Source organism: Anarhichas minor, unplaced genomic scaffold (assembly GCF_050575085.1).
Source record: "Anarhichas minor isolate MPS153535 unplaced genomic scaffold, ASM5057508v1 ptg000024l, whole genome shotgun sequence".
Taxonomy (NCBI): Eukaryota; Metazoa; Chordata; class Actinopteri; order Perciformes; family Anarhichadidae; genus Anarhichas; species Anarhichas minor.
This window is the reverse complement of record NW_027466470.1, coordinates 13,189,971-13,209,583: the sequence shown is the minus strand read 5'-3', so window position 1 is coordinate 13,209,583 and position 19,613 is coordinate 13,189,971.

The window sequence follows — 19,613 nt, the reverse complement described above, 5'->3', positions numbered from 1 at the left end:
ATATCAATTTAGAGCAGCAGAACTGATAGTTATTTAAATGGGAATGGAAATATGGCTGATTGTTATTTGGCAGTTTTTTGGAGGATGGTTATACTTTGTTGGGGAAATGGATAAACAAGCAGTTATTGAGCAAAGGTGGTGTAGATGTTGAGGGAGCCGGGCGGGCGGGGGCTGCAGAGCAATAACTGTTTAAAAGACGGTTTGAGGGGGTTTCAAGTGCTGTAAACAGAGACAGACACACAGAGAACGACATACAAGAGGAGCCACTGGCTACCGGCGGCACAGGACACAGGCCAGGGAGACGAGCTCGGTATTGATCTGTAGAGTTTGAGTTTCTTTGTGAAACAGAATCTGAGGACACAAGCGAGAGCCTTATTTAAAAGTCTCCCTATTCACATCCATATCTATTGATCCATGCACACTTTCATTAAGTAACTCTCTGGTTCCCTTCTTTCTTTTTTTCTGCGTCTCCTCTTCTCATTCTTTATACTCTCATCATTTCGTTGTCGCTGTCCAGGCTTAAAGTATCTCTTACTTTTGTTCTCTCACTCTCACATTTCCATCCTCCTCGGCCCCCATTTAGGACTTACGCGTACTTTTAAGGCTATACAGTGTTTCCTCATCACGTTTCCACGCAATTCATCTCTCTTTGGTTTCTTTGATGGCTGTTTATTTTTCTAATGTGTTTCCCATAAAAGTCCATTCCACTATCCTCAGAATCCCTTATCTCTGACAGCAATAAATTGAGTGGATCAACTCAATGTAGCACAATCACATTTAGCGGTGACAAGCAGTTTCCAACACTCCCAACACACGCACACACACACACACACACACACACACACACACACACACACACAAAGCGATAACTTTGTTCTGTGGTAGATTTGATTGGCTGCGGATGCTGTTGTCAGACTGCAGGGGTAAAATATGGCTGTCGTTATTGTGCGCTGTCATAACTCGGCCTGTAAATCTCTCCCTGAGTGGAAGAGGGGAGCAGAGAGGAGAGAATTGATTATCTTGTTGTACTTCATCTTTAGCCTCTCTGCTCTTGGTGCAGAGCCAAAGGCCTTGGACGCCGTCTTCATTATGTGCACATCTACAGGAGGAGACAATGTTAGCAACAGCTCCATTTTAATTACTCTGGATTCACATCTGTCATGCCACGGCTGTCCTTTTTCTTTTGAATTGCTTGCTTTATGCCTTCTGTCTTTATGATTTTTAACCTTCTCTGATTCCATTTTACCTTCTCGGTTTTTCTACTTCGTCTCCGTCCACTCCTTTCCCCCGTTAGACTCCTACCCAGCAGCAGCTCTGAGCAGACCTCCACCGTTAAGCGGGGAACAACTGATAACGTCAACCGTGCCGTCTGTGACTGACAGCTGAGTAAAATGGCTGTGGCAGCACATGGAGGCATGGAGAATCCGTTTTCGGGCTGCACCAGAGTCGGCCCCTGCGCCCATCTGTCAGCCGAAAAACAGGAGCACAGACTATCAGTCACAGCTGACCCCAAGTCAGCCACGCGAGGGACTAGTTGGGAGGGAAAAGGCTCCAAGCAACACAAATAAGCATGAAGATCAACAGATGGCTCTCTTGTCAATCACAGTCTCTTTCTCTTGTTTCCTTTTTTTAATCTCACCACGCCTCACTCTGTTCTCCACCTTCATTCACTCACTCTTATCTTATCTTATCCTAACCAAACATATCGTCTCGTTTCTTGTATCTTTTTTCCCTCCTTGGTTTCCTCCAGCCGTCCATTTGTCCTCAGGCAGTACAGCAGCGAATGTTACATGAGCTCATTCAGGTTCTTCTCTTCTCCCCCACACAGCTTTGATTGCTGTCATTACACTCGCTCCGTGCCATTTCTCTCCCACCGTAGTTGGAGGTGCTGTCAATGAAAGCGGGGTCCTTGATTTCCTTTGAAGATACTGATGGCTAGAGGTGTGCTTGCCAAACGGAAGGTGTGTAGGTGTAGGTGTATGAACGTGGGTAGTGAGGAAGCTGTACAATTTTGCATTACAGAAAAAGAGACTGAAGAGAGGTGGACTCCAGATTTAAGTGTTGCAAATGCCAAGCAAATGTCCATTCACAGTGACGCTCCCTGCCTTGTTTTAGAGCGCTGCGGTGAGGGCGTGACACAGGTTTATCGCATGGCCTCTCTTTTCACAGCCCCTTATTACAGAGCGCAGAGTATAATGTCTAACACCTTGTTAATGATCTGCAAGCTGAACCCCAGAGACATGACTGAATACAAGAACTGCAGGACATAGAGACACCATCTTCTCTTTTATGCTCACAGATAAATTAAACTGCGTATAAAACCATAATTCTGCTGAAGGAGGACAAAAACATACTTAAAAGGGACGAGAGAGAAAAAAAAATCAATGTGGCAATTTAATTTAGTGTAGAGTGAACACTTTTACATATTACTGTACAAGATGCAAATGAGATTTCCCGCCTTGAATAATCATCCGTCTAAAAGGCTGAACCTCACTGGGAGGTAATTAAACTGCTCTGATCATTAAATAACCCTTGTTCTTGGTCTTTCTCTCTCTCACACACACTTTCTCTCTCGGGCTCTCTTTGCAAACCCCCGACACTGACACACTCACTTATACACACTGAAAATATGCCACCAGTTCAAACACAAGTATCACTTTGCTCACACAAACTTTAGCCCACACGGACGCCTGATTCACACACCTTCACACCTTCGAAACAATTGTAAAAAACGAGCCATATTTCCTTTTATAATATAACACTGGGAACCTGTATGCAATGACTAACCAGCTTCTATTTGAGATGCAGCATTAACTTCTCACATAATGCAATCCAATCCAGCAACACCATGAAATGTGACCTAGAAGATCTCTCAGATAGCAGCTTCACAAAAAGGGCATTTATTGCAGGACTATTGTATTAAACCAGTGGCATCTTGGCCAAGAGCCTGTTTCTGTAATGTTCTAACTTTCTGTTGACTACATGAACCAACATCATCAGAACTAATTACAATAAATAGCTTCGGCAGAAAAACGAGCATCAAGATCTAATAAAATACGGTATATCAGTCGAACAGATCTTACAGTTAAAGACGGTTATGACTGTTGGACTGTCTGACATGCACGTCTGAAGGCCCTTTCAACGCAATTGCATTGCTTGGATCAATTTTTACCTCCATTCACTTTATGTCATTCACATACTGCAACAGGAAATAAATTGGGACACATTTGGAACGTTAAAGTTTAACTGTGAAATGGTCTATGGAGGCCGAGGGTAGTATATGAGCATAGCAACATGCCCGCTACACAGACAAATCAACACAGGAAGTGTCGACAGGTCCCTCGCCAAGTGCATGTTCCCGGTTAACACTGCACATTAGCATCAAGTGTCTGCTATTTTAAGGATCCGTCACCCCCACTGACTGTGTCAACACAGAGGGCCCAACTTAAATATATGAAATATATGTCGGGATCTGGGCTCGCACCGTCGCCTCACAGCGAGAGGGGCTGCTTTCGATTCGCGTGGCTAGACGGGCTTTCTGTCCGGGTTGCATTAATCAATTGGCATCGCAGACAGGCGTCAAATTCCAAGTTAGCCAATACTAAAGAGACTAAAGTTTCTGTAGCTTCTATCAATAATCAACTAACTTAAATGTCACTTAAACTAACTCATCAAATGATTAAAACCAAAAGTTATTATTCCAGTTTTACTCAGTTTTACCAGTTTAGGTACAATGTCAATTTAAACATTATTTTTCACACACAATAAATACTTTTTCCGCAAGAGATAACAAGGATACTTTTACTCCATTCTTGGCATTAGTCCAGCTGTCCAGCTGGCTTCACCTGCCTCACAGTCATAACGCCACCCAACACCTCCACCTGGCACACCTCAGTTTGCTTCACTCCGATCAAAGAGCTGCCAAACAGCAGGCACTTTTCTTCACTGGAAAAGTATTGTATTTGATCAAAACACAGCTGTTTAGCGCTGAACGGGTGATTTCAGAGCGATTGGCAGGAAAACTTTATTTACTGCTCCCTTTACAACTTGAGGATTGCTGCGGATGCTGATACAGCAAATAGATCAGAGGAAAGTAGGACACATTACTTTGTTCATCTGGCTGCAGCTGCCTTCGTTTATATGTCATCAGCAGTAATCAGTGTGCAAAGGAAAAAAATTGCTTAATCTCTTAACTTTTAGAAAATGTCGAAGAAAATGAGGCAGGTAGGGAAGTGGAGTTTCTGATTTCTGGCTCTGGACCACAGCAGCTGCACAATGTCAATACTTCCTGGAACTGGTTGAAATCCCCATTTTGGATGTACTCTATGGACGTCAAAGTAAAACCTTAACAGCGAGACCTGGCTCATTCATGGAAGACGATGCTATTGCAAAACTCATTATGCTAGCTGTCAGGAGAAGGTCAGCACTATGACACAGAGCTCCAAGCTGCCTGAAGGTATTTAGTATGGATCACCTTCTGCAACATGCAGAGCTCAATTCCAGCTGTCATCAGGCTGGAGGAGGCAGAAATGCATTACCAGCCAGGATGATGTGCTTTATTATATAGCTCATATGCCAGCTCACGCTGCCTCTGGGCAATGAGAGGAGCAATTACAAGGAGAGGGATGTCTAGTGTGTGTGTGTGTGTGTGTGTGTTGTTCATGCACATGCACGTATACACACCTGCCAGCATTTACCTCTCAAAGCCAATAAACTCTTAATGCATCATTTTCAAAGTTGCATCAATCTTTAAAATCAGCCCACGTGCACCACCGCTTACTGATGATCTCCAGTACAAGGACATCATCCTTATCCAGCCGATGCAATACAAACACTGTAACACACACATATAGCGCCATACATTCCTCAAAAAAATATATATATAATAGTTAGTTGATGCCATGAATTTCTGAATATTTCTCACATCGACACAAGTGATTTGTAGTGTGAAGTAACAGCAACAATCTAGTAGATTTGAGAGGGTTGAGCATTAAGTGACTCAAACACCCAGAAGGCTTTCATTCACTCAAAAAGGGAACAAAAGCACTTACTGATACCTCTGTTGAAATGCAATTTCACCAAGATACCACCGGTAGAGCCTGTCCCGTGGCAGAGTGACACTGAGAATTGCCTGCTTTGATGTTCCATCCAACAATAATCCTTTGTGCCTGTGTTGAGCCCCAGCCCTGCATGTTCTTAACACACCAATATAACAGCATTATGTGTTTTCAGATAAGAACACATCACAAAAAGCCGAATCAAATAATCATCCTGTGTTGCCCCGTTGATCAGTAATCTCCTGTTTTCATTTCGGGCGCCGTGGCTTTCGCCATCTCTTATTCCCCAGCTCTCATGCTCCCCGGATTCATCTGCACGCTCTTTTCCGATGTAATCTTTTTGTGGATATGGGAAAGAGAGAGGATGAGAAATGATGATACCTTAAAAAAAAAACAACACAAAGCTATTTGCTGTACTGCTGGAGTTACTGATGAAGATCATCTCACGATGTTTGCGGGCGTATATGTGTTTTTCGTGCGAATGCGTGTTTGCAAGAAACGCTGAATAAATCATCTTCAGCTTTACATTTGAATCAGCTCAGATTTGCGTCGTGATGCGGGATGAGAAGGACACATTCGGGCAGACAAAGAAGTAACGATGAGCACAAACGGCTTTCAGCTCTGCTGGGAGCTCACTGCAGGCTTGTACTTGTTAGCGCTGATCATTCTGGAGCATGTGTGTTTGTGTCTGGCCTTTGCTCTCCATGAGCGTGGCTCCTGTTGATTGGATCACCGCACACAGACAAACACACTGGCTGGGCTGCCCTACTGCTAACAGCTCAACAACTTATGGGAGACACTGCAGATCTTTACATTGATTTCTGCTGACTCCAGCATCTCTGGCACTAACAGGCTGCCTCTGCATACGGAGCCTTTGTAAGAGACATACACATGTATTGAGGAGTAGCTATTGCCATTTTCTATAAAGAACATAAATCAAGATTTCTGAAGTAGGAGCAAAATTGAATAGGGAAAAAAAAAGCCTGGGTGAAGATCACATATATTCTTTTTTGATACATTTTGCCAAACAACCACTCTGCAGTTTAACCATTTATAATTATTTTGTTATTGTTTTTTTCATTACTCTTGTGCAACAGCAAAAAATTATTTTCAAGCATTTTTAACTATGACCTAAGGTGGCCAGTGTATTCTTTTGGCAGGAAACACAATGCATAATACATATCATTTCATAAAATCTGTGCAAAAAAAGATCTGCTACTTTTAAAATGTGCGCAATTTCTCCGTTCCAAGCATGTGTGCTTGTGCTTGCTGACATATTATTGCTACGTCAATCAATTTCGTCTTTTTCTCACTCCCTCCCTCTCCCTCTCTCACTCCCTGCCAGTGGTCCCAGAGGTAATTACAAGGAGTTTCAGACAGCGGTTCTGGAGACCTGGGACTCTCCACCAACCATTATTCTCCAGATCAATTGCTGTGGACTAAACTGAACACACACTCTCGGAAGCACAGAACAATTAAAAGTCAACACGGGGGAAAATCCGACACACACTCGCACATGGATACACGTCCGCATGTGCGCGCACGCTCACAGACACCTGACCGAGGCGCAGACATGAACATGAGTGCACAGACGTATGAGAATAAATTAACATATTTAGCAAACACGCATGCACAAATACGCGGGCACATTCAAGGAGGAAAGGAAGGAGGACAGCTGAGACAAATGAACACAGTCCCAAAAATAATACATAACGAAGTGGAAGAGGATTCGACGGAGCTTAATTAAAGACAATCCGGTGCTGAAGGAAAGCAGCGGATGAGAAATCTTATTTGATAACTGCTTCAAAACTGCCTACCACTGCGAGGGGCCCCATGGAGCCGAGCCGAGCGACATCGACAAACAAACCTTTGCTCGAAGCACAACAAACGTTTTCATGTTTTCCCTTCATAGGATCACACACTAACACACTCCGTAGTCTGCCTTATCAAAGCTCTCGGAACTGCGTGAGTGTGTGCATGAGTCAGTATCTGTGCAGTGTGTGCTCGCATGTTTGCATGGGCATATACGTGTTTTGCCCCCTTGAGCGCCACATACACATGCACTCACATTCTTGAATATGAGACGCAAGGGGACTGTGATAGAAAAAGAACACGCTAATTGGCTGGGACACAGCACACTAGCGAAGTAGAAACACTTGATGTTCCAAAAGCTCTATAAAAAAAATGTTTTTGCCAACCCACAGAGTCAAATGAAGGACATTTTGTGAACCACACGTAACGTAAATTTGATTCGAAATAAAAGAAGCTGAGCAGATCAATAGTATGAAGAAACCCAAACACAGAAAAGCTGCTGTTATTCAGTACATGTGGAGGTGCACGTATGTACACACAGAGCCGTACAGAGACTGTAACATATTGCTTGGACTTGTGTATGCACAGTTGGATGCTGGGAACATTCTCTTATATGGATCTAAATATAGAAACTCTCCTCTTACTCTGTGTGGACTCTCACTTAGTCTCTCTCTTTCTGTCTCGCTGACTTGAACACACACACACACACACACACACACACACACACACATCTCAATAAACACTCGGCGTTTTCACAACTTTTGTCTCACACACTTACTTACACAAACTTGTTCATCTATGCAAGTGTGTGTGTGTGTGTGTGTCTCGTGAGGGCTCTGGTGAAGTAGGGCAGGCTGGAGGGAAAGTGGGGCGACAGGGGGGCGGGTAGTAAGCCCAGTCAGAATATCAATAATGGATAAACATGTTGCCATCAGTAGGGACTGGAGGAGAGGGAGATGTGGAGAGAGAGAGAGAGAGGGAGCATAAGGACATGGGAGAAAGGGTATGGAGTGAGGACAAAGGACAAGAGGAGAGAGAGAGAGAAAGAAGCTGGTGGAAGAGAGAGAGAGAGATAAAACGAGTTATAAAACCTGTCTCATAGTATTAAGAAATCCCTGTGTTCTGTTTTTCCACCTGATAAGACTTCAAACTCATGGATCTGAAACTCAAACTGGACTTCGTTATTCCCCGTCTCAGCGGTACCTGAAGCAATCGCTTTAACACAGGGCTGTTTTCAGTCCGAATGCCGGCTAACACAATGCAGGTTTAGTGGAATTTAGTTTGTGCCGCTCACAGCATTAAAACTTCACATTTATAAAACAGCAACTTGCCTGTCCAGAAACAATGTCAAGAGAGCACACTGTCAACGGACTTCTTACGGACTTCAGGAGAAAGCAGTTCCAATGAAAACTGATCCCAGTTAAGCGACAAACAGGGAAACACTGGAGACATGTTGCTGCTGACGAGCATTTGTCAATGCTTAGGGCGCCACAGAACTAAATTGCTTTCACCACCATTCGAGCAAAGGAATATATCTATATATAATATTGTCTCGAGATATTTCAAAAGCAGGGCAAATAAAACCAAAACAATCTGTGAGGCTATAGAGCACTATAGGTAAGTCAGAAAATATGTTTTTGGACACTTGGGTGAACCAGCGCTTTTTTTTGGTCCGCTTCCCTCAAAGTGTCCTTGAGTCCCTGGTAGTGAGTACTCAAGCGAAGGCAAGAAAGAGAACTGTGTGTGTGGGGGGGGGGGGGGGATGAAAGACTGGGAGGTTGAGTTTGGAAAAGTACCATTTTTCACATTTAAGTAGGCAAATCAGTGTGAGAGGTGAGCCATCCAACAGTGTTCCAAATCCATTTAGCCTAAGGTAAATGATGGAAATAGTATGCACAGGGCTCCACTCTGCACGACATTGTCACCCCTGATTCATATATTTATGCAGCCTCTGGCATAAAATCAGGTGTGTGTGTGTGTTTGAGGTTTGTTTCTCTGCCTGGCTATGAGAGAGTACGAGTGGAAAAGGAATAAAAGAATAAGAGAGGAGATTCAGATGTTTTCTGCCACAGGGCACCCCGGCATTGACTTTCTTATACATTTGGGCTCGTGTAGCCCCAGCCAGGGTGCGTGTGTGTGCAATCATGACTGCAAGTTTGTGTCTTTGTGCGTTTCAACAGTCCACCCAGGGCATTTCTTTTCCCCCAATTGAGTAACTCAGAGTTACCGTGAGGGCTTGTTGCTCACGGCAACTCAGCTGTGTCCCCTTTTGTCTGCTCCTTTGTAACTTGAAAAGACATGATCACACACAAAGAGCGAAAAGGAGGCATATTGTGTTCCATGTAACGTGTTCAACAGTGAAATATTGATTCAACACCATTAAAACTTCCCAAATAAATTGATACACTTTTTTCCTTTGGACATATTGTGTGTGTGTGTGTGTGTGTGTGTGTGTGTGTGTGTGTGTGTGTGTGTTGCCAGTTTGCCTCAGTTCTTTTCTTGATGTACAAGCCTTTCTATTATTCCTTCCTTAATGACACTAATTAGACTGTTCCCTTTAATTAATCTGTTCTTGATTGAGCGTGTGTTTGCCAGCGTGTGAGAGCGCACGGTGGCCTGTGCGCGTGTGTGCACATTGCTGCCAACGAGGCATGATAATCGGACCGCTAATCCCACTGATGCCGACGCTCTGTGAGTGAGTGATAGAAAACAAAATGCCAGACACATGTGGAGCTCCTTGAATTCCACCGTCTTCTCAATGCTCACAGAGCGGGGCAAAACCCATAAATCTACAATTATCAAGGTGGAGAGAGTACAAGTGGAATCCATTACAGTCTCCTAATTACTTACAAAGGTTGTAATTAGTGAAGTAGTGCATTGGGTTTGCATGAGGAAAGATGAGAGGGGGATTTGGAGTTGCACCAGCTCCTCCTTTTCTCTAATAAATATGATCAGGCATATTCTCCCCTTTCCCTTTGTTTCCTCTTGACTGTTTCTTATTTTGGTTTGCCTCTGGCACTGTGCAAAAACCCAGTCCACCTCAACAGAGAAAATGAGACAATGTTTCTGCCTATTGACTTTCTGTTTTTATTCTATAATTGTTGCCATAAAGCGTAATTAAACTTCATTGTTCATTCCTTCATCCTCGCTCTGTCTCTTTGCCGCTCTCTCTCTCTCTCTCTCTCTCTCTCTCTCTCTCTCTCTCTCCGCTCTCCATGTGTTAGAAAGTAATTATATCTCGGTGTGCCTGCGAGACGGCACACTCCTGATCCACTGATGAGAGCAGGCTGGGAGGTTGAATATAATGAAATGGAATACATTACAGGATGCCGGCACGCCATAGGCTTCGCCTTCCTGAGACACGCTGTTCCCCACACCGAGAGCTGCCGCCACCGCAGCACGGAATTGACTTCCTTACTCAAAACGTCTCACCTGGGTCAAAGTGACCAGCCACACAAATCCATGATGTTTATGCCGTGCTTGGGATCATGATGTACCGTTATTCTGGTCCCACAAGTGACTGCTGGCGAAGAATTTCTACTTTAGTTCGTTTTTTTCTGCTTTTGACAGCAACCTCAAACGAACCGGCAAACAAAATAATTAAAAGCAACATATCTTGTGTTCAGAGTTAGACGTAAAGTGGCATTCTCCAATACAAATTTGCATTTAGCCCCTGTGGCATTTCCTTTGATGTAAGCAAAGCAAACAAGGTGGGAGATCCTTCAAACAAAAACAACAGTGACAAAACCTCGCTCCACTCCTGTATTTTTCTAATGCAGAAATCTCCAGAGTGGTTGCTTTGTGAGTTGTTTACTTTGTTTGTCAGACTTACACGCAGCAACTCCTGCTGAGATTTAGCAGTCATAATACTGGAAACGGAAATCATAAAACACAGAACATGACTATAACTCTGCAATCCAGTTGACTATAAATGAAAGCCCAAAAGAAACTAGATTCTTGAGGCTATTACAGATATCGATAATTAAGAGTTTTTCAAATACGAATATGATATGTGTGCTGACATGTTTCGAGTGTGGTCAGATGGGTGCTCCTACTTATTGTCGGACATATACGCAGTACAACATACTGTTCACCAGTGTATCTGTGAAAAGCTAAACTCAACTTCAATGAGAGGTTGTAAGCCCAGAATAAACATTACCAATATTTCGTTATCAGGCTTCTACAAGAGAAGAAGAGGGGAATATAATAATGTGTAGCAATCTAAGTTAATAGGTCTGTACGGACATTACAGGTGCAGTGTGGGTCAAAGGGCAAGAGCAGAAGTTACTCTTGTTTTAAAGGTTGTCTCATGTAAACTAGTTCTGCCAAAAGCCGGCTGCAAGACTTAGGTGTGCTGCTCGCTTGAATACCAATTGCCTTTGTCCTTTACTCTCTCAACATGTAGATAAGATGGAAGAGTGTGTCGGGGGTTAAAGTGTTAAAAACCTACAGAAGAAGAGAGAGGGGAAGAAAATGATGACAAAATATGAGATAGCTCAGAGAGGTTCCACCTCTACAGCCACTTTTCTCTCACAGAGTCGAAGGAGCTGGCATTACAACATCAGCATACAAACACCTCGGTAATGAAGCGCCAGCAGTCCTGGACTCTAACCACGCAGACCTATCCATCTCCCCCATGCATTATTCACCGCGCACAGCCATTTTACCGCCCAGCGCACCCGGCAAAGATTGGTTCCACTTTTTATTTATCTGTTTTTCCATCCCCTCCCTCCTTTCCCTCCTTCTTCCTTTCTGCGGCTTTTCAATTAAATTAAGGCAAGCGCGACACTAAATCCATGCGGCAGAGGCTGCCCACATGACAATTAGACTGTCAGCCAGACAGAGAAAGAGGGAGAGACAAGATAGTGAAGCAGCCCAGGTAAGTTGCCAGTGTTGAAATGCTCATTTAGGGCAGTGAGCCAAAGCCCAGAAAATATGCCCATGTCGGTGCGTTGCTGTTCTCCGAGACACCGTTCTGCTCAGACTACCAGTAGTCTCTCATTCAAGCTCAAATTGCAATATCTCAAACATATATTATTTCAACTAATTCATTCAGACCACAATGTATCAATAGCACTTTAATTTAAACTATTTGGTCCAAGAGTGAGTCATTTATGCCAATAAAACACTGTTGATAGAAACTAGATAAAAACATTTTGGCAGAAACTCCATCTGTGATTAATGCCCATAATCTCAGATGAACCTCATAATCAGTCGGCCACGTGTACACACCCCGGCTCGGTGGGGGTGGGACTGCTCGGATGTTGGCAGCGGTGAGAGAAGCCGGAGGCATGCGTGCTACAGGTGCCAGCTAATATGGTTCATAAAGAGGAAGCTGATTAGTGGCTCCTGTGTGGGCTCAGAGAGAGGAGTGGTAGTTTCACGCTCCCTTTATTAGATGATGGGAACGAGGAAGCCGTCGCCTCTTGAATTTGAGACCTGCAGGATAATAAAAGGAAGCAAGAAGAGATAAGAACGGATAGAAGCCAAAAGGCATGGAATAAAGAATGGAGGAGCAGAGGAATTAAAAAGATATCTCTTTTTTTTCTTCTTTTTTTTTTAAGTGACCGTATTTCTTGCTCTCTGCCCCTGTTTTCACAAAATCGAAGTACTTCATCGTAATGTCTTCCACCGGCCTGCTTTTAATACAATACACACATTCTGTCTACCAGCACCAGAGCAGCTGATGAGGAGATACTTCCTCCTCCGAGCAATATCTGTAAAATATTTTATCCTAATTCTCTACAACAGGCAAGATGCAGCACAACACCTCCCCAAATATCCCGAGTCAGGACACTGACTCTGGCTAAAAAGCTGCACATTGTTAATCATCTCCAGACAAACTCTATGTCTCTTTAGTCTGCACTGCCCAATCATTGCACCCTGTTTACATGTATCGATGTTACGTTAAATGACTCATTAATACAAGATGTTAATGCTGAAAGCAAAAGCACCCTAATATCTTGGATTTAAACCCAATAGGGAACCTGATAACAGTAATGAGGCCATCTGTAAACTTCGTCTGATGAAGGCGGCAGCATCTGGAGGCAAAACTTATAATCTACACACACAGTTCACCTTCAAATGCACCAGGGATTCCATCGAACGCAGCTGCGACGCGTTCTAGCTGCAGCGCGGCCACCGGAGCTGATTGCAGCCACTAGACGATAACAGGCCCCTTTTATTTATTTATAACGTATACACATGAACGATAACAGTATTCCCATTTCGTTTTTAATATCAAAAGCAATAGTTTGCTTTGTTGACGAGACTTGGATGAGAAGATGGACACCAGTCTCTTGTCTGACCGGTAAACGGCCTATGAAGCTACAGCGAACAGCCAGTTAGCTTAGCTTAGCACAAAGACTGGAAACAGGAGGAAACTAACTTGGCTGTGTTCAATGGCAAAAACAATGTATTACCAGAAATTCCAAAGCTCACAAATAACATCTTGTACCTTTCTTGTTTAATTTGTACACAAAGAAAAGTGTTAAAATAACGCATAATGTTTATACAGGAGTTTATATACAGTAACTATTTCATGTCAGAGTAACTTGCCGGAGTCCCGTCATGTTGGCTATTAGTGAAATAGTGGTTGGATTTTGTTGGACAGAGCCAGTCTAGTCGTTGTCCCATGTGTCCAGTCTTTATGCTAAGCTAACTGACTGCAGCTCCATATGTACCACGGACATGAGAGTGATTTCCACAAGCTGATGCAAGTGTGTGTGTGTGTGTGTGTGTGTGTGTGTGTGTGTGTGTGTGTGTGTGTGTGTGTGTGTGTGGGGGGGGGGTTTCAAATGTGGGTCTGTGGGTTGTCAGCTGCGACAGGTAAAGTGAGGTTTTACCAGAGACAATTGGGAGTCAGCAGTCATTTCAGGGAGACCGCTGTTCGTAAAATGAGCAAGGACAGAACCCAAACCAAGCAATTAAGGAAAAGGTCAGGCTGGATAGATAGTCTCTCATTTCAGGGAGGAGGGAAAGCACACACACACACGTGTAGTAAGTAGTGTTACTATGCTTGTGAGAACGCTCAGGGAATGCATTAATTCCCCTTTAAATAAATCTGACTCGAACAGCCTCAGCAGCACGTTTAACCTTAACCTTCCCCCTGACTTTAAGTTGATGCCATTAAAGAAGAAGTTTTTTCTGTATACTTTGCTTTGTCCTTATAAGAATGGATCATGGAACACACATATAGTACACTGTATGCAGACACAGAGACTCTACACAGCGTAGAGTCAGTGACACACACGAGGGCACTCACATGCACACTTACATGCCCAGAGACGCACATCACTTTTCTACATTTGCAATCCAGCGTCCTATGTTGAAGGGTAGTTAAGATGGTGACATTTCACCAGAGGGCATTTTAATGAGATGTGAATGCTGTGAGTGAAGCAGAGAGGAGGGGGGGGGTCCTGCTACATGCTGTGGCATCAGTTAACAACAGAGGAAGGGAGCAGAGAGGGGCTGGCAGGCTGCATGAGGGGAGACATGTCTTTAGAATTGTTACATGCATGGGATATAAGCATGGAGGGAGAAGAAAGTGGGTTGGTTAGGGATACAGGGAAGAATAAGAAAACGAGAGTAACAGAGAGAGAAAGGGGGGGGGGGCAGAAAGACGGGGAGGGAAAACCGGAGAGACACTCAGCTGAGCGAGAACACAGAAAAGTCATAACCCAGATTCAATTAACGTCTGATTGCTGTTCTATTGCTGTAATATTATACAGCTGAGAGCGGTTTCATATTTCAAACAAAGGCCAAGTATCAGCCTCATTTATGATCTCCCTCGCACATACTTATTCTGTCTCTCTCTCTCACCCTTTCTCCCACACACACACACACACACACACACACAAAGACACTCAGAAAACGGTTTGCTCTCACTCCAGAGGGAAGAAGAGGAGAATGGCATTCAAATAGAGACAAAATAAGTGATGACATCAACAAAAAGTGCGTGTGCATAAGAGACGGAGACAGAGAGAAGAAGAGCAGGAATGGCACTCAGTCGATAGAAGCATTGGAGGGCTGACTGACAGCCTATTTGTTTGGGATGATGAAGATATTTTCATCCAGGCAGCCATTTGTAGCGTCAGTGCCTAGGACAGCCTGTCAAATCTGCTTTAGCTCTCCATCCTGTCTGCACACTGCTGCCATCGCGCACACATCAACACGCACACACACACACACACACACACACACACACACACACACTGTCTGTCTCCCAACAGACTACAACAGGTGTGCGTCTTTGGTTATGTGTGTTTTTCTGAAAGAAAGAAAGAAAGAGGCTGCTCGATTTTAGGGGCGCCATTACCGGCACAACACCTCTGGGCTGAATTATTGAAGCCCAATACACACACACACACACACACACACACGTGCACACAGAATAAATGCATTATCCGCACTTTTTCTATGTCGCTCACCTAAGACAGTGCCATCACCTTCAGCCCTCTCTCACATCTACCCAACGGCAAAACATTACATGAACAGGACGAGAGAAGGTGGGTGGGTTTCTATGTAGTTAACATGTTGGATGCTGATGTAGTAGCGGAGAAAGAAGCTAATGCAGTTTTCCAAACACCACACATCCTTCACCTGTGTAATCGTGGGGAAACGGAGCTCAAACCATAATGCCACGGCGAGCCGTGAAACAGACGCTCGGGGGCAACAACCTTACAGAACCCCAAGTCATCAGAGGCTGGACGTCTGTCACAAATGCACACATGCACACTTGGATGAGACATAAATACACATGTGGACACACAGACACACACACTAATTGTCGCTCTCTCCACACAGCCATTACTTTGTGAGCACATAAGTGGCTTTTGGGGAGACTCCAGGCGGAGAACTGAACACAAGTACTGTGTGTGTGTGTGTGTGTGTGTGTGTGTGAGAGTCTGTCTCTCTCTTCCCCAACACACATTAAGTGGTGTAGGGGGGACTGTGAACTCTGGTTGAACTTGGGGTAAAAGAGAGGTGAGAGGCAGTGCCACGCACATGCACGAATGGACACAAACACACACACACACACACACTAGTATTCTGACTAATATGGCGTGGCCCACTAAAGGTAGTGTGCTTGGAAATGACATGCACATGGCGTTTGAAAACGTTGATCTTAATTTAAACATCCAGTGAGCCTGCGAAACACACTCCGTTTGACTCTGTGTGTGTTTTGTGTGCAAACACACACATGTGAAGTCAGCGGTGGCAGTCAGAATCCCATTAACCTTTTCAGACCTCCTTTAAATACAGTTTGACTGATTGAGTGTTTCTGAAATCCCCGATCAATTATTGAACGGAACAAGGCATCACCGTCTGTTCGCCTTAAAATAATATATAAATATATCACGGCAAGAAAAAAATATATATATATGATGCTGTTAGGAATTGCTGTGTTGGAGAATCCTGGTAAAGTGTGGTGATGTCGGTGGTGGGGTCTCCTCTAAAAGATTAATGTGTAACTTTGTGTGACCCTGGCTCACTGCCTCCCTAAGTCTCATTGGCGACCCAGGCCTGCGGTGTTCACCAAGAGCTGTTAGCCATGGCTCATCACACACGTGCACACGCATGTGTGCGCACACACACACACACACAAGGAACCACGCGTCTAAGCAGCCATCGACACACAAGCATGTATGGACACACAAATGGCGCTCATGCTAAAGCACACAGACCACAAACAGACACCGCCTACACACAGAGACACACAAACATATTGGCTAAGTGGGGGTTGATCAAGCCAATCTAAATGCTAAACAAGAATCTGTCTCAGGAGTAAACTACTGGCTGGCTGCAGACTGTCTCTTCTCTAGAGGCACTCAACAAGGAGACATAAAATTGATGTGCATGTGTGTGCGTGTGTTTGTGTGCGTGTGCATGTCCGTGTGCATGCGTGTGTATGTGGAGCAGCGTTCAGTCTCCTCGCATTTCCAAGACCCCAGGCTCTCCGTCACACTGAGAAGATTCTGAGGCACTTGCTAGAAATTATTATTTTTTTTTTTTTCTCAATCAGTAATTGCCATAGGTAGAGAAGAAGAAAATAATGCCGGCATCAAATAAACACACAAAGGCTGGGGAGGACCCACAAAAACACACCACGAAACACACACACACACACACACACACTCGCATATCAAAACACTTTTCTTTGGGTAACTCAGCCGCAAAGCGATATGTGCATGATAACACAGCCTTTGAAATGTTCTCTGTTATTTAACAATAAGGCGAAGTGATGATGTGTCTGTGCGAGCAGAGAAAAGGGATGGAGTGTATACATGGATGTGTCCTTACTTTATATTCTGTGTGGCAGCTTTGCCTTCCTACAGGTCCACGGCTACAATAAAGAGGACGGCGGATAAGTAAACGTGCAACTACGACCTGTCAATTTCAGGGACAAGACAACAAGCTCCACATTTGCGTATTATCCGTTATAATATCTAGTGCGTCATCTCACTGCATGCGCCTGTGAAAAACTTCACTGTTGGTTCTTAGTTTTCATGTAAAACCCATTATTTTCTCACCACTTTGCAATTTCTGCCGCACATAATAATGTCACTTTACAAATACACCAATTTTTAGAATAAGCGAAAATAACACATTCATACTGCAAGTTGTTTGCCCAAAACGACATGAAGATTTGCATTAAGTGGGCATGTCTGTAAAGGGGACACTCGTGGGTACCCATACAACCCTTTTTCACTCACATATGTTGCAGTGAGAGTTCAAGGGTCCCCTCTGAAAACCGCCATACTAGTTTCCCCTCGCCATATTAAAGCCTGACTTTGGAGGGTAATTCAGCCCCCTTTCCTTCAATCTAGCTTTAAGAATGAGCCCACTACAGACAAGGCAGTAATGTCGGCCGGGATCCTCGAGGTCCCACGGGTCTCAGAGGGACTAGACTATATAGGTATAGAAGGATGCAGGGGCGTTCACCTGTATGCGGCGATGTGTGGCTGTACGTGTTCGAGCCAATGGGAGCACACAGAGGACGCTGTGATGAAGATTGACTTGTTGAGTAATGAAAAGCCACAGCAGCCCTCCTCTGAGAGACGTAGCGCGGGAGAGGAACGAGAGAGTGAAGTAATGAAGTAATGAAGGAGCAAACGGCTCAAAGGCTCACACTTTGGAGAGAGGGGTGGCTCTGGGGGGCAGAGACGGCGAGCTAAAGAAAGAGAGGAGAAACTAAAGAAAGGGTTGGGGGCAGGGAGGAGATAGAGGGAAGACATGATGGATGAAAAGATGTTTGCATGCATCACACATTTAGGGCGAGGCAGGAGGGTTAGGGTACCTGAAAAGTCACGGGGAAGTAATATCTTGTTTGGAAACAAAAGGCGTGAGGTCATCCGAACAGTTTGTAAGGGGAACCGGTTGTGTCAAAGTCGTTTCTACTTGCTTAACAAATAGAGGAGAGGGCCCAGGTGTGTGACAGGCAGACTCTTAAGCCTTTATCATAAATCCCACGGCAATCCAATCTATAATTCATACCGAAAAATGGAGGCGGCACCAGAAGGAAAACAGGGTCACGTCTTCATACGCACACTTTCAAAGCCTCTAAAATCGGCCGCCACACACACACACACGCACACAATCTCCTTTCAGGCAATCTGTGGAATGACTATGTCTCTCTCGGGGTGTAGACTAAACGCCCATTGCTATGGTGATGGAGCTTGGGCTCTATCCAAAGAGACGGAGATGATATATAGAGAGGTTCATCCTTCATGGATGGCCATGAGGGGAAAACAGAAGCCAAATAACACCAGTGCCTAAAGGGCCTCGGGGCCTTTCAATTTGGGGGAAATTGTTGCTGGCGGCAGCCTGCGAGGACATTTGTCACGTCACTGGACGATGCGAAGCAACAGATCACTATGGATTGGACTGTTTCAGCTTTTACGTGACACGGCTCATAGGAGGCGTTTCTGTGTGAAGTGGGCATGTCGGCTCAAACGTGCGTGTGAGAGGACCAACTGGAGCACATTGGCCTACAAGCTACAGTGATGATGTTGCCTTTTCATTGCCGTCGACATTACCTGATCCCATTCCCTGGCATAGATGCACAAGGCGCAGAATTCTGTGTGCGCAATGTGCGTTATATGTATGTGCACCTATAAGCAGGTCGGAGTATACAATTAGACGCCCATCTCAGTCCGAACGGCACGAGTGTCGGCAGGTATTAGGTCCTCTGAAGTCTCAGGATTACCATCCAGCATATTCCATCCTTCTCTTCGGTGGGAGAGAGAAGCCGGGGATGGGGGAGGAGGGGTAAAGGAGGAGGGGGGAGGAGCGTGATTTATCCCTCACGCTACTTGATGAATCTGCTCTGGGTGTCTAAACTATTTATGAGCCTCGTAGCTAAATTCCTCCATGCGTCTCTTCCCTTTCTCGCCTCGGAACCCAAATCTAATTCGGCCCAGAGTAATACACACATACACGCGTGTACCTTTGCGCATACACATACTTAACACTAAGTCGATAGAATTTACACACACACACACACACACGTATACTTGCATGATGATTAGCATTCGTGCCCGCCTGTACACAAATCCATATTTCATGAGGGGAGACGGCAGCAGTGTTTAGTGCGGCAGGTTTGGCTCTTGTGAAGTCCAAACAGCAGCACGGAGATCCTATTATCTTAGTGAGCCAGGGCCTCTCCTCTGGGTGATTTCCATCTCTCTTTAAAGAGAGAGAACAGGACTTGGAGCTGCTTTGTTTACTGAAGAGAGCGAGTCT